At 40.7% G+C, this 13,197-nt stretch overlaps 1 protein-coding gene across 2 annotated transcripts in view; it reads left to right on the forward strand.

Annotated features, from left to right (window-relative positions):
* Positions 1 to 393: 393 nt before the first annotated feature.
* Positions 394 to 13,197, forward strand: part of dlgap4a (discs, large (Drosophila) homolog-associated protein 4a) — a 132,024-nt gene continuing 119,220 nt past the window's right edge. Inside the window, exon 1 of one of the 2 annotated variants that reach the window (XM_049580965.1) lies at positions 394 to 528. The gene's annotated coding sequence lies outside the window, so the exon portion shown is untranslated. Of the gene's footprint in view, positions 529 to 4,180; positions 4,690 to 13,197 lie in introns of those variants that run through there. The other variant, XM_049580964.1, reaches the window with a different exon arrangement.

A 13,197-nucleotide genomic window follows, 5' to 3' on the forward strand; every position in this document is an offset into this window, starting at 1 on the left:
TAAAATAATAATACATAAGTAAAAACAATAATAATGATAATAATAATAAAATAAAATAAATAAATAAAAATGAGAAAAAGTGGATATGGAATCATGCCTTCTTAATTTTCAGTCTTGTGGGAGGACTTCAAGTTTCTCAAAATAAGATAGTAGAGGGGCCCATGTTTCATAGAAATTTTGGGTTGACCCTCTAATGCAATATTTTATCTTTTCCAGCTTTACATATTGGGTTCTTAACTGGATAAAACTGTGTTAGTTTTAGCTTTAGTTTGGTGTATTTAACATACTGTATGCATATTTCAATTGTTTAAAACGTATTATACTGTAGCTGTGAGCTGATACAAGGACATTGTAAACCATGCAATATTATTTGGCCACTTGGGGGCAGTGTGAACATGCAGTAAACACTATGTCGACCTATTACGTTGACATGGCTAACTCGTTAGCAAACAGTTAATTGTTGACACATTCCGTGGTGATGGAGCAACATTATCATTTTGGAGTCGTGTTTCTGGACAACAGATGAATGTAAGTTCAGTATTTACTCTATTTTAAGTCTTGTTTCCTCTCCACCAACTGCTGAGGGACATGGGCTGTATGTCTCTTTAACTGCTAGCTTAAATGCTACACTAGCTAGCTGCTAACTGCTAACTTGCGGTTTGCTGCTGAGCAGGTTATGTGCGTTTTTTTGGCTTATTTAATATAAACAGCTGCCTGTTGCGGCTGAAAACAACCATACTGACAGCAGTGAGGTAAAACTGAAACAGTAAAGTTGCGAAAACAATGAGCTAAAAGATGCTAACGTTAAAACACTAGAGCTGAATGTAACGTAACTGCAGAGTGGAGGAGTCATAAGCTGTTAGCTACCTCTGTCCACTGGTGCAAAGTAAGGTAACTGTTAACCATCCAAGTAAGCTACATTAACTCAAGTAATTTATTAAAGTACAATTACTTATACAAGCATTTGTACTTTCTTGAGTATTTTAATATCCTGCTACTTCATTCTTCTCCTTGACTACATTTCAGAGGCACATATTGTACTTCTCACCCCACCACATTTATTTGACAACACTCAGCTACTCAGTTACTCAGCATGTCCAGATGAATTATACAACCTACACTACACATACATTATAATGCAATATAACAGATTAACACTTTAAAAAACTTTATTGATTCCTGGGTGAAGCTACCCAGCAGATTAAGTATACTGACTATTTAAAATTAAGTAGTTCAACATTGAAATGATGTAGATACTCATTAAAGCATCAATAAACATAAGTCAGTATATATTTTTGAATTGACATTTCTGCAGGCTTTTTTGGTATTATAAGTATGCTGATACTTTTGAACTTTTACTAGTAGACATTTTAATGCACTTAATATACTTTAACTTATGTTAATGGCCCAAACACTTCTTCCACCTCTACCTCTATCACATTAGACATAGTCTAAAAAAAGTTATTATAGCCACTTACTTATTGTTTATTAATGTATTTTTCGATAACTTACTACTCACCCATGAAGCATCTATAACTGGTGTATATACATATAATAAATAATAAACAGTGCAGTTGACACAATTGTAATGAGACTTCAATCTCTATGACCAGTGGGTTAACTCCATCTGCTGATGAAGGCCACAAGATGCGGCTAAGAGCCCCAGAACAAATCTAATAAGTGCACTTTTTTTGGTCAGAGTCTTGCCTGTGAGCCTGCCATTTGTACATGTGTGGAAGTAAATGATTTACAACACTTTGCTTGCTCATGCAGGTAATCATATTAATAAATGTGATTACAGCTAGTTTTATGTTATAAAGCATCCATTAAAGTATTTACAGTAGTTACAGATGATTCATAACAGATGACAAATACATAAGTCACCACTTAGAGTATGTAGTAGTAGTAGTAGTAATACTAGAGTATGTTGTGAAGTTAACTATTCTTTAAGTGCTTATATAGACATACAGTTTATAAATGTTAATATAAAGTGTTACCACTGAAACATTTTAGAGATTTGTGGGCCTAGATTTTGTGAGTGTTTGAGTCTTGACGTCAGTATTTCTAAAAATCCTGTCTGCAGCCCTGTGGGACTTTTTTTCTGACTCACATTCACATAAAACTCATTTAAAAGGAACATCTCAACAAAAACTCCATGAGTCAATCACTCAGACAGTGTTGAGTTGAAAGTACTGGTGGATGAATTGATTAGTTGATGGGCAGAAATGATGGATATATAGCTGAGCTTCTCACACCGTACCACCAAAACAGGCCCCTCAGGTCTGCTAATCTGGGTCCTCTAACCGTTCCAGAGTCCAGGTCAAGGACAAAGGGTGATCAAGCATTTTCAGTTCTTGCCCCTCGGCTTTGAAACAGCCTCTCACTGAGCATCAGATCAGCTGACTCTGTTCACGTCTTTAAATCTCGTATGAAAACTTACTTTAAGAGATTGTCCTTTCCTGACAGTTGGTAGACTTATTGTGTGTATGGGAGTGTGTGTATGTATGCAACTGTGTGTATATATGTGAATGATTTTTTCCACACATGAACTACTGTCTGACCAGTTGGACTCACACAGGCAGAACTACACTAAAACCAGTAGAAAGACTGAACAAACAGGCGTTAAAACGTTGGATAAACAGTCACAAACATATCATCATTGTAAAATTTTAACTAAATATGATTTTTTAAATTGGGAACATATGCTCAAATTGTATATAAAATTCTTCATGGCCTGGCCCGTCTCCACTCAATGAATTCATTAAACAAAATCAGAACTCATCTACCAGATCTACCTCCAGGGGGGGATTGTAAAGTACCACACAGAAAGAGCAGTTTTGGACAGTCAGCCTTTTCAAATCAAGCAGCACACACCTGGACACTGTACCTACAGAGTTATGTCATTGTCCAGATCAATGAAACTTAGGTTACTGGTCAATCAAACATGCTGTCATGATCTGAATTAGTGGTTATGTCCTCATTTCATTACTGTATGCTGGGGCTAATGTGCTTTTGTATAGTGTGTTTTCCTTAATGTGCTTTGGTTTTTTGGCTGTTGTCCTTGCTTACAGTATGTGCTTTGTTTTGTGCTCTTGTGTGTTTGTTTGTGGCTATGTGCTTTGGTCTATGTTGTGTTTTTCATTGTACTTTTGTATGGTATGTTCTTAATGTTTTTGGTTATATGGTTATGTCATTGTTTTATTAATAGTGCTTATGTCTTGTTTTTGCCTATATGCCTTGTTATGTGCTCTGTCTATGGTTATATGCTTGCTCTGTGCTCATGTGCCCTTCTATGGACATGCCATCAATCCGTTTTTATCTGTGCTCATGTCTTTCTGTGCTTTTGTATGTTATTTTGTCTTTTTCTTAAATATATTTACACCAGTGGTGTCCAGACTTTTTTGAATGGGGGCCAGATAAAACAATGTGAAAATACCTGGGGGCCAACTGATTCTTGCATCAAATGGGTTTAAAAAAAAAAAAGTGAGACCATGCAACCATTTTTAACTTCAATGAACTATTACTACTTGATGCCTGTCTACAAACTGTATGATAGTCCTATTATTGTGAGGTGAAGGGTGAAAATGCAAAGTGATCTTGCTCAATTAACCATTATTGTGGAAAAAGCCACATTTGGTATATTTTGAAAGTCAAGCCGAGGACTGATTAAAATTGGTCTGTGGGCCACAATTGGCCTGACTTACACCATCAGCCTACCAGGGACTGCAACTGAAAATTAACCTGTGTGGCTAAATCTGGCAAATTTACGTGATGTAAGTGATCATGTTCATTAATGTGCACTGTCCCTTTCTGAAAAAATAAGCATAAACGTGTTTTATTAGTATCACTTGTATTTTTATCTTCTTGGAAAGTACTTCCTGCTTTCAGCCCCTAAAGTGCTCTACAAATAAAGTTATTATTATTACTTTTTTGTCATGGCCTATACAACAGTGAACTGAATAGGATTGTTTGGACACAATAAGCAATTTGAATATGGAGGATATTGGATTAAAATATAAATTAATCAGCAGGTTAATCGATGACAGTTTTCTGACCTTATTGTCTAACATCCAGAAATATAAGACAACAATGTTAGATGTGTTTTTGAATGAATTTTCCCTTTAAAGTCTCCCCTTGAATCATCAAAGAGCATCACTCCACAGTCACAGTCTACGGAATTGGGAAAAAAACACGCGCGCATGTTGCCTCTCTGTGCGCATAATGATTCATCAACCACCGTTTGCTCACGAGACAGTGATTTCGGGTCCGACTAGTTCATTTTACAGAGCTGAGTGTTTTGTCGTGGGCCCTCGGATGCCCCCACCCCCACCTCTCTCATCCCGCGTCTCGACGGACCAAACGCTGCTGCTGCAGCATCACCGGCAGCCTCCAAACTGCGTTTTCCCTGCCGTGATGGATCCCTCTGTAAACCGGTGAGCTGCTACCAGAAGACCGGCTCAACTGTGGGCAACAACCGACGAGCAATAACCGCGGCGAGAATGTGCCATATATCCAAGGGATAAAAAAGAAAGATATATATTTCTAGCAATGTTATAGGAGCGTCTTGTTTACCTTGCCGACAGATAAACAGCCGGGTGACAGTGATATTACGGCCGACATGTAAGAGCTGGATAACTATTCCCGTGTGACCGACACCCATCTGCAGCTGCTCACAATAAAATGAAAAAGGTAAGCTTGTTGACACGTTCAGGATTTACATCGGGCGTTGCGGGGTTTCAGTCAAAAAACCTGACGGCTCGATCGGAGCTCATCATCAGGCTGCATTGTTGCATCGTCAGTCCCCCCTCTTGAGTTCAAATTGACGATTTGCCTGTTTTTAAATAGGTCGCTCTTCACCTGTCGACTCATGAGTGTGCCTGTAGCTGCAAGATGCCGCTGTATGACTTGTGAAATGTCACGTCAACAGCCTGGTTTTTACCCATGGATTTGACTCTGGACTTGAGCTGCCTCCAGACAGCCAAAGTCAGTTTACTGAGGCAAGTGGAATAGGCTATATTTAAATCTCCAGTGATAATATGTATGTGTCTAATCTGTGTTTGACAAAGTTATGAAATCCTTGCTTTCATGATTTCTTCAGGGGGAAAACAGCGAGTGTATTTAGAGTTGTGAAGGGGGGAGAAACACGTCTCTTTTGAGAACAATTAGGCACATCTCTGTTAGCTTTTAACTCGGTGCAGATTTTGAATTAATCAGCACTAAATTACCATTTACTCGTACTTGGTTGCGTGGCTTTTTTCCTCTGGCTTTTGATGAGTACAAAATCAAAACCACAGCAGCATACTCTTAACAGCACATCTTCCCTTTGAAGTTTCATCACTCTTGCTGCTTGAATCATTAGAAAACGTTAGTGTCTTTGGTATCTTAAATGTAAAAAATATGTGAGAAACATGTTTTAGGCCCCCCTGTGTGGATGCTCTCTTCCGATGCCGAGGATGAGGCTGCGTCTGTTGGGGGGGGGGTTGATCGATAGCCAGTTTGTGTCGAGGCCTGTGTTTCAGTTGTTGTCGAACAGGAGTCCCTACAATTAAAAGCCCATTTTGTTAGTGGAAGGCTGATTAATAATTCATCCGCAGCTCAATGGGACCACAAATCTGTGGATGGCACACTGAAGGATGTCAGTGTAGCAGTGTACAAGCCTCTGCTGCCGGCAGAGGAGTGCTCGGGCAGCCTGATGGGTTTACTCATCACAATAGAAAGCTGAATGGTAAATACCCCCCTTTTTTCCTGTTTTCCGAACCTGTTCACACTTTTAACTGTGTGCTGGATTGTTTGCTCTGGTGATAAACAGCTGGAGAATACAGGCACACAAACTCAGCACACAGTGCTGGAAAAGCTCTGGTTATCCTGTATATAAAACATCTCTGTTGGTGGTGGACTGTAGGCTCTCACTAAGGTGTCAGTGTCGTATCTGCTGCCAAGGAGCCAACAGCCATGATGATACTGTACCAGAGAGTTTGAAGAAAACCCAGCTGGCTCCAATCCAGGATGGTGGGTGTTTTTTTTTTTTTAAAACTGGCTTAGTCAGGACTACTGCAGGGAGTGATTAGACAAGATGCTGTACTGTATCACACACACCAGTATGACGTCAAAGGGCACTGAGCTTTAAAAGTCCTTCATACCAACACCCTGAGGAGTCCTGCAATAACTTGAGGACTACGCAAACAGTCATACTGAATATTAAGCTGACATTTAGATTACTGTCATGCAAATTGTCTGCATGGACATTTGAAAAACCTCTGAAGAGGTTGTGTTGGTGGATTGTGTCTTCGGAAAGCTCGTCATAGTTTCGAATAACCAGTGGAGGAAGTTCACTTGCTCAAGTACTGTCCTTGAGTACAGTTCTGAGATACTTATATGTCACTTAAACTTTAAATAGACCGTATATTTTTGCTTTAAGGTGTTATTATGAAGTGTTGATTGCACAATGTATTGGCTATAGAGTAATGACACTATTAGCATTGAGAGTGGTTCCCTGTAAGCCTCGCTTTCACTATTTAATTCTGTCGGCCACTGGGTATGATCTGCTGCAAAATGAAGTCTGACTGGTGATCCAGTCAGGCTGACAGTCTTGTGCTGTTTCTACCTGCTTTCATGTTTCCATTATAGACTAAATTAATGAATTAATGTGTGCTTTTGTCCTGCGTTGTTGGTAGGTGAGACTCTGAGGAAAACCAAAAGCAATTCGGTTGTTTTTGCCAACGATAATACCACTTGGAAACACTAGAGGGGAGATTATCTTGTCCATTTTAAAAGCTTTAATTTTATGTTACTTTGTACTTCAATTCCACTACATTTCAGAGGGAAATATCTTAGGCCAGTGGCTCCCAACTGGTGAGTTGCAGTCCAAAGGTGGGTCATAGATCCATTCTGAATGGACCGCAAGTGACTGTGAAATATGTGAAGTTTATTAAAAACACAATTTTTTTTAAGTACAGTGAATTTATGGCTCTGAGCTTTTATTTTAAAGTGCTGTTTCCTGCTGTTGTGTGGGTGACAATTGGACAGCTACTTAACAGAGACAGCAAACTCGCTAGTGAACATGGCCAAACGCAAGTATAATGTTGAATGTATTAAACTGTGTGGACCTTGAACTGATGACTAAAGAGAAATGTGGACCCTGTGGTCGGACCAGTTGGAAACCACTATGTTAGGCCTGTGTGTTACTGCAACACATTGATTCAGTCGTTCACTTAAGTAAAAGCAGTGGTATCACAGTGTCGAAATACTCCAGCAGCCAAAAGGTTATGCAAGTAAAAGTATAAAAAGTATTAGCATCAAAATATACTTAAACTAACAGAAGTAAAAGTACTGATTATGGAGAATGGTTCATTTCATAATAATGTAGATTATATTGTGGGATTATATGATGCAGTGATGTGTTCATTACTTTAAATTTTGCAGCCAGTAAAGTTTAGGCTATTTTAACTACTTTATATTCTGCTTTTTTAATTTATAATTGTAAGTAACAGAGCTGAATCAATGTCTGTGTAAAATGGGGAAGCCGTAACATTAGATGCCTGTAGTGGAGGGTATATGCAAGTATGCGGGATACCCTCCATTTTTTCTGGCTGTTTAAGTTATACCCACCTATCAGCCAAAAAGCCATTGCAATATAGTGTGCCCACTTCCTCCTTGGTAACCTTCCCATCTACTCATGATGATATAATCACACATCATCAGCTACCATTACATCAGTGGTCATGCTTCTTTTCTTCTGGAAAGCCGACATGCTAGCTAACTCACGCACTGGGGCAGCATTGTGCTAGTGTTGTTTGGTTCTGTGTAAAAAAGCAAACATGGCGTCATTGCAGATCTTCTTTACAGCAGTATTGTACGATGCCTGTATAAGAAGGGCTTATGATTCAGTGTTTGGGGCGGGATAGTCTACAAATAGAGGTTGCTGAGCCAGTGGCTGGCGCTAACAATGGCAGCAGTACTGACAGAATTAACATAACTACTCTGGGGGAAGGCCAGAGGGTGGACACTATGCTTCTGCCACAACACTATCTCAATAGCAGTACTAACTTCCATATGAGCGCTGGGACTGGCTATACCAGCACCAATACAAGTATGCTTAAAGTGTTACTGACACCAGCAGAGTACTTTGATACCCTTTTATTTTTTTTATTATTATTATTTTTTTTTTTGTATATATAAATTTTTTATGATACCCACGATGTTATTTCAACCATTTAGATGCGTAAAATGCTACTGGATGCCACAGGCATGTAGTATAGCCATACTTTTGAATGTTTCCGTGGCATTTCAGCTCACTGAACTGCCAACTCTGTCAAATTAACTATGCTCTGTTCTACCACATCAGACTGTATGGATTGTAGCTGCTGTGCCAGTAACAAAGAATGCCTGCAGTGTTTGGCTGCAAGCAAAACCATGCAAATAGTTATTTTTTTCGGAATCTGGTTACAAAACGGATCAAATACAGGTAACATTTGACTGGAAAAGTTTCCATACTACTTGGTACTGACTTATTTTAGTCAATATCTTGAAGGTATCGAGTACTTACACCCAGCCCTGATGAGGCAGTGCAGAGCAGTGGCAAAAAGCTAGCTAGTGGGACACACTCACAGACTCACATGCACTATAAGTGCTTTCAGACCTAGAGTTGTCTTGTTTTGGTCTGAATCAGGGACTAATTTTGTCACAAACTTGCATAATTGCCTAGAGTTGGTTCATGTTCTCACGGCAGAATTTACAAGAGGACCAGATCAAATGTCTTGCACAAGAAAGCTGCTCTTGAGTACAGTTGCAAGATAAATGCAACACTTTCTAATGTCACAATGGAGGGACAACTACGCAGGTTGATTTTAGCGCTGGTCATCGTGGACTATATTGCTGTCATTGTTCATTTTAGTCAAACCATACAGTTTGAAAACGAGGTGCGGCTCCAACTAGAAAACAATGTTTTGATGCCTTGGCTGTGCTGAATGTGCATATTAAGGCAGTACAGGAGGAGTTGGTTCAGATCGAGGTCAGAACACGTTCTCACCGCAAATGAACCACCCCAGAGTTTGTTTGTAACCAGACTGAGACCACCTCTTCAAGAAGGTCTTGGTCTGGTTGTTTTGGTGTGCACCTGAGTGTGACACCTGCCCAAACCAACTGCACTTAAGGGGCAAATGAACTTGAGTTTGATTAAACCAAACCAAACAGGGCAGGCGTGAAAGCACCCTAAAATGTACGTGCAGCTGGACCATCTACCACAAAAAGGAACAGAGAAGCTAAGATTACAACACACACAGATAAAGTGTGACTTCATACTCTGCTCGGGACGCCATTACTCCACTATATCTTTACACAGCAAATAGTTGTTTGCTAATACATTAATGCTCTGAATGTCGCACACAGCCCCTTTAAAATCCTGTGTGTCTGACTTACTGTGTTAGAGCCTCTGCATTATAAGGCTTCCTGAAGTATGACTGCCCATGCTGGGGCGCATTAGCTGTATCATGAGAAGAGAAAGAGCAGAAATGTCACAAGGTATCGGCCTAATTGGCATTTCAATGAACACAGACTCCAAAGCCCAGTCTCTTCTTCTCTCTTCTCATTCTGTTTTATTAGCTCGCCGGCTTCCCTCTGTCAGTCTCCCTACTATATTTGCTGTATAGTATGTGGTGGGTGTAAGGTCAGTTGACAAACACAACAAGGTAATTACAATATAGCAGATTCACCAGCCTTTCATGTCAGTCATCGCGCTGGGCGATATTGAATGATGTAGTGCTATAACTGAGTCAGTATGGATTATTTTAGCTTGCTATGTTATTATGTCAGCAGCGGTATGAAACTCATGTTATCAGTATGGATGATTGGAAAGGCAAAAAGACAATACTAATGTGTTTTACCGCCTGTGTGACTAAGTTTGACTCAGATGAAACAGTCTAAATACAGTAGATATACAATATCAAGCTGTTGTTTCTCTATATTTACCATAGCAACAAGCCATCAGTGTAACTTCAGTTCAGGCAGGAGAATGGCGCTCTGAGCCCAGCCGTGTGTACACTTCCTCCTTACCATTGCTGAAGTGTCTTAGTGCTCCATCTGATCAGCTATTGTCTCATCGTCGCCTTCTCAGATTTGTGGATAAAGAGGACTCAAATGGAGAGCAAAATGGTGTGATTTCGTCCCCGAGGAGAGCGGCTCATCCCGCTCTGTTTTACTTCAACAGAGAGAAAGATTTTATGACCTTGGTGATGCAGCTCTCAGTCCATCACATGCAGGAGCTGATGAAGTGTTTGGAGGTGATTAAAGTCTGCCTCCTCTGGAGCTGCTCTGTGCTGCTGAGTCAATGACCTTTCCTGCCATTAGGTCACCGTGCTCAACAATCCTCTCCTCTCCACTCCTCTCCTCTCCTCTCCTCTCCTTTTGTCCACTTTTATCTCCCCCATCCCCTGTTGTCTTCTCACCCACTCTCCTTTTTTCTCACCTGTCTCCTCTCCTTTTATCCCCTCTTCCTTCCGTTCTTCTCTCCTCTCCCTTTCTTCTCTTTTTCTTTCCTCTTACCTCATTTCTCCTCCCCTCTCTCCTTCCTCCTCCTCTCTGTTCTCCCCTCTTTCATTTCCTCCTTTCTCCCCTTTTCTCTAGTCTTTTCCTTTTCCCTCCCCCACTTTCTTCTCCTCTCTTCTCTCCTCTTTCTCTCTGTCTTTTTCTCCTCTCCTTTCCTATCCCCTCCCCTTGCCTTTTCTATTTTCCTCTCCTATCGTCTCTCCTTCTTTCTCTCCTCCTCTCCCCTTTTCCTCCTCTCTTTTCCTTCTCTCCCCTACTCTCCCCTTTTCTTCGCTCTTTTCCCCTCCTTTCTCCTTTCTTCTCTCTTTTCTTTGGGTGTCATTTCTTATCCTTTTTCCTTTCCTTTCCTTTCCTTTCCTTTCCTTTCCTTTCCTTTCCTTTCCTTTCTTTTCCTTTGCCTTCCTTTCCTCTTCTCCTTTATCTTTTTGATTTTCCTCTCCTCTCTCCATTCTTCTTCTTTACCCTTTCCTCTCCTCTTTCTCCTTCTTCTGTTCTTTCTCCTCTCTTCTGATCTCCCTTGTTCTCCTCTTATATCCTTTCCTGTCATTTTTCTCCTCTACTCTCCTCTTCCTTCCATCACCTTCACCTCTATTTTTCCTCCTGTCCTTTTCTCTCCTCTCCTATTTTATCCTCCTCTTTTTCTCTGCTCTTCTCCCTCTTTTCCTCTCCTTCCCGTAACTTTTCCTTACATCTTTTCTCCTCTCCTCTTTCCCTCCTTCTTTCCTCACCTTTTTTTGTCTCTTCCTCTCTTCTGTCTCCTCACTTCTCCTCTCTTTTCCTTGAGTCGCCTCCCCCCTCCCTCTTCTCGTCTCCTCTCTCCTCCTGCTCAGCTGTATTTTAATGCAGTATGAAAATCAAGGACAAAGCAAATCAAATGATAAACAGTGCGCCACGTCAAACCAAAGAACTCTTTCCCCTTTGCATTTCAGTATTCGTCAAATCCAAGTTGTAACATCTCACATTTTCCACTTCTTGTATAAGAGCTCAAAATAGAAACAACTGTTTTACAGTGGGCCCCTGACAAGCGTCTTGTTATCTCCCTGCATGTGTCATTTTACAATAAGTCCCTGCCTGGGCTGCGTTCGCTGAATGGATCCTCTGACACAAATTTGCATGTTAAGCTGAACGTTCCTCACCAGGGACGATTAATCAGCACACAGCAATTAATGAGTCTGTGTCCCGTGGTGATTAATTATGTCTCATGTGTCCAGTGTGGGGGAGATCCCTGCAACAGCTGTTTGTACATGTCAGTGTTTTTATGGCAGTCCGTATTTGTCATCCAACGTGCAAAGACTAATAGTTTTCTGGGGATATTAAGCATTAAAATTGGGTTTAAAGACATGGATATTAGTTGAGAGAAATTGTGTGTGTATTGGTTCTGCGTGCAGTTTACAATCAAATGCAGCTAAAAACTCACTGGTGTGGAGAAGAAATAAAACAGCCTTGATGGAGAAGCTGCCTAACGTGACTAAGAGAGGCATTTGCTGTGTGAAAGAAGAAGCAACACAGAGCAGCACCAAGGATGCTGCGGAAATAATGCAGGGTGATTTTCAAAGCTCAGGGATATTTTGTTTGCCACTACAAAGAGAATTTCTATAACCTTCGCTTGAATTTCTGGGGCAGTTCTTGGTGACTGCGTCTGTGGGCGTTTTGTGTGTATATATATATAAAGAATACTCTGTGGACAGGGACAGAGCTCACAGGGTTTCATTGTAATATACACTGCCCTTGAATCACAAGTTGGCTTTAATTATTTCATTGTAAATGTAAGAAAGCTGGTGTTGAGAGCAGATTTTTGCTTTTGGAAACCTGCTTCTCTCTGTCAGGTCCAAAACAAATGCATAAATTCACATACATATTTCAGAGAAGTGCAGGATGGCAGGAAAATACATGAGTTTTAAGTGTTGATGGCTGAGCATGTGGGAACACTGGGAAACAAGTGTGCAGACAAGATGGAAGGAAGAAATATTACTTAAATGGAAATCATGATCCAGTTTTTGCCTCATTGTGCAGAGAAAGAGATCAATTCCCGCCTCAAACTGCCTGCAGCAAGATTCTCTCTCATTAATGCCAAGTTAAATTGATTTGTCATCATTAATTTCAGAAATTTTACTCACTGACTAGTGATTGGTTTCTTAGCAGAAATGTTCACATGTCACTTCGCTGCGAGGGCACCAGTGTGCACAGACAGTGGGCTTGGTAGGGAGTTGGAGAGCAGATCTGAGCCCTCTGAAGATTAACACCATGGGATGGCTGCCTTCTGGCTTCTGCCACCGATTACATTCACTCAAACCGAGACCTGACCCATGGTGTGCCTGTGTCACAGCTCCAGCCCCGAGCACCATATGGACACAACACCTCGTGTTATCACGCCTGTTGCCATCACCCCTTCACACTCACCACACCAGAGTGTTTTCACCTTTTGACATACGTGACTCCACATTATTTCATGCACAGATGACAGTATCAGGGCCCCACATGTCAAGTAGATGCACATCTGACCAAGACTGATTTAGACTTGTGCAAGTAGCATTTTTTATGCAATGACTAAGCATGTTATTGAAATGGGAACTGCCCATTAGTTCGACAGCCCATTGTTCCGACCATATTAAACTCATTGTTCTGAAGTTCATTCCGAAATCATCATGACGCCAT

Source organism: Epinephelus fuscoguttatus, linkage group LG7 (assembly GCF_011397635.1).
Source record: "Epinephelus fuscoguttatus linkage group LG7, E.fuscoguttatus.final_Chr_v1".
NCBI lineage: Eukaryota > Metazoa > Chordata > Actinopteri > Perciformes > Serranidae > Epinephelus > Epinephelus fuscoguttatus.